Below are 3,391 nucleotides of genomic sequence, written 5' to 3'. Positions count from 1 at the left end.
TGTGTGTCTGTGTGTGTGTTTGTCTGTTTCTGTATGTATTACTTGTCAGCTGTGGACATCACTCTTACTGTTATGTTTTTATTAGGTTTCTCTCCTTCCTATCTGTCCTTTGTTTTTTTTTTGGTACTGTACACAGTCTCAGCATATTGTTTGTTATCTTTAAATAAAATGTCATTACAAAAAAAGTGTAAAATGTAAATTAGAGGCGGGGAAATGGCCATACACCACCATGCTGTTGACCATGGTGAGTGTTGCGTTTGCAGGGTTCAAATCAGCTTTACTGTTTCCTTTCATGTTTTGCTTTTTTCACAACCAACAGTCCTGCTTCCTTATTTCCCTTTTTTTATATGCACATTTGGAATCATATTTTCTTCATCCCTACCTCATCTCTTTGGCTTTCCCGTGTTAAGATATGCCTCATCTTTTTTTATTAGCTGTCTTCCTCTTTCAGTGTTTCTCCTCCTCACCTTAGTGTGCGTGTAGGCAGTCTTGGTTTCTGTCTTCAGTGATAAACGATGAGTGTAGCAATTGCTCTGCTCCTGTGCTTCTTCCCACTGACCGCTGAAGCGTGGCCTGATTGTCTCTACGCTGTGAGGCGGAAGTCTCTCTCGCCCTTTTCTCTCTCTCTCTCTTAAACATACTGACTGAAGTCTGAACGATCCAGTCATGAAGCAAACACACTCACCCAGACAGACACACACAGGTGTAACCGCACCACATCACACACAGGCCCTGGGGACAAGCACTCTCTGAGGCATGTGCAAACCCAGAAGTACACACACACACACACACACACACACACACACACACACACACACACCAGGGCCCTTTAAGGATGCATTCCAGGAATCCTAATTAAGTAAATGTACAGCAAAATGTGCTTTAAGTATAGAGAGTAAAAATACTCACTCTGCAGAAGACTTTGCCCCATGACTTCATTAGATTGTTACGGAAGCATTATGTATTGTTTTTATGTAAGATCTTAATGTGAAGTATAACTAATGCTGTCACATAACTGTAGTGAAGTAATTAAAATGCATTAAAATACATGAATTGAACTTTGCTACTTTCAACACTGAACTGATATTTGACAATTTTGTGTGTGATGTGTTTGTGCTGTGTAGCCTGGCCAATGTAACTTGAGTCTGGTAACCAGATAACACACACTGCACTGTTCATTAAATTTGGATACTCAGTTGGGGTATGAGGCAAAGACACTAACAAAGGCAATTTATTTTGCCATAGGGATCAGTGGAACTACAAACCTAGCTTTAAAGTACTAACAATATCTTCCTACACACAACAATTCACCAAAGACACCACTGTTGACATAAGATACCGTTTAAACAAATATGTCCCACAATAACATCTTTTCCCATGTAATAGAATGGAGTTCTTGTCTAAAAACAATTTATGAGAACCTTCCTATGAGAGCTTTTAATCCATAATCCCCTCTTCTAGTGAGAAACAAGCAGTTTCCAAAAGACAAGCAAAAAAAGAGTAACATACCTTTACTTTAGCGTGGTAATGTGCCGGAGTATGTATCCACAAAGTCGGAATGATGAGGTAAGGGAGCTTCCGGGAGACGCTGTACTTGCATGTGATGTTTAATTTCTGGTATATTAGGACTGAGCCGGCCTCATCCCTATTAGCGAACCTGGCACGCCCCTAACACCGCCCCTCAACGCCAGTTTCTCCTGACCACAGTTGTGGAGGCTCCTTTCCTTTCCGTTCCTTTCTCAATCTCACTCTCGACATGCTTGCGCACAGGCACACGGGTAGGCATGCTCGGCTGCACCTGCTGCCAACACGCACACACTCACACAAACACAGGCTCTGACACACAGACAGACATAAGAGGCCCCTCTAATCCTCTTTTCTACTGAGAGCTAGGCCAATCACACACCGCTCTGCATGCTAAGCTGTTTTCTCGTACACACAGTGCATGGAGTCCTGCTGTAGCTCTCTGATATAGTTGAGTGTCAGGTTAACTCACTGGCAATCAACTGAAAATAACAAAACAAACAACAGCACAACAAAAAAATACAAAACAAGCTCCCAAATTAATTATTCATCCCTTGCCAAACTACATGTTTTCCAAAGAATACTTTTCCTCTCAGCAGCCACAAGCTTCACTGAGAAACTCTAAATACAACAGTCCGTTGAGGCCAGTAAACACAAACAAAGTAAGTGGTGTATTATTTCTCTGCAGTATTTGAGAAATAGGCCGTATTTCTTTCTCATGGCATGTGGTGGCAGATCCTTCAACCTGAATTCTCTGTGAATAATGTTCCTCTCCTCCCTTCCTGAAGACACACAAAGGCGTCTGATTCAGACACTCAACACAATGCCAGAATTATACAAGTCCCTTTTGTTTCGTACAAATACACAGCAGCACAAATACAAAGAGCAGAGTCAGGAAGACATGTGTGTGCATTAAACTGATGGAAAAGCTTGAGTTAATGTTTGGCTCTGAGATTCTATGACACAAAAGTGTGTAAAACATCATGATGTGCTGAAAACAACATTGCACATTAGGTCTGGCAGCTCTACAGCCTTTCTGTTGCACATCACCTCATCTGCATCTCCTCGTCATGAGTGAGGTGGATTTAAAAAAGGTACATGGATTCACAAAGAGATTACCTCCAATTCTCATGTCAGTCTAAATCGCTGTGGGTATGTCCTGACATATTTATCTTTCAAGAGTAAAGATTATCATTTTTGGAGAGTTATACAGATCTGAAATCAGAGTCTATGAGATGTATTCCAAGGAGGTTGTTATGGTGCTTTGGTGAAGGGCATGGGAAGGAGACTTTAACTTGGAACAGAACTGTTAATAGGATTTCCTGGTCACAGTCCAGAAGCCAATCTCCAAAGCCACTAGTCCAGTGGCAGATTGATGTAACAGCAGCATGACCTCATTGTGCAGGGGGTAACAGTGAAGTGAGAAGGGAAAACTAATGGTGCACAAATACATCTAGAATCAAAGTTACAGTATATATATACAGTCCCTGACAAAAGTCTTGTCGCTTGTGTACAAATTGACCTGAAGTGCCGCTGAAATATATTTCTAATCAATATTTATTTACAAGAAATGGCTCATTTTAATCCCAACAGCTTTTGTAATAATGTTTCAGTGCAAAACAAAACTGTCAAAAAGTCTTCTAATATTCACAGCTTGGTAAAGCCCATTGAGTCAATTTTTGCAAACACATAAGTGTTGTCGCCTTGTCTTATGAGCTTCACCTGTGACTAATAATGGATCAATTAGGTCTAAGGGTGTATAAAAACAACCCCAGTACACTAGACCTTCACATCAACTGAAACTAGACATCTACAAACATGCCTAAGATTTACCCTGAGACTAAAGTTTTGATTATCAAGAGGCTGA

General features: G+C 40.8%; 1 protein-coding gene across 1 annotated transcript in view; it reads right to left on the bottom strand.

The window, feature by feature from the left end:
• pcloa (piccolo presynaptic cytomatrix protein a) overlaps window positions 1–1,752 on the bottom strand; it is a 71,302-nt gene extending 69,550 nt beyond the window's left edge. The window contains exon 1 of the mRNA XM_032504640.1: window positions 1,510–1,752. The gene's annotated coding sequence lies outside the window, so the exon portion shown is untranslated. The remainder of the gene's footprint in view (window positions 1–1,509) is intronic.
• Between the last annotated feature and the right edge of the window lie 1,639 nt (window positions 1,753–3,391).

Source organism: Etheostoma spectabile, chromosome 23 (genome assembly GCF_008692095.1).
Source record: "Etheostoma spectabile isolate EspeVRDwgs_2016 chromosome 23, UIUC_Espe_1.0, whole genome shotgun sequence".
NCBI lineage: Eukaryota > Metazoa > Chordata > Actinopteri > Perciformes > Percidae > Etheostoma > Etheostoma spectabile.
This window is presented reverse-complemented; position numbering and strand designations above follow the sequence as displayed.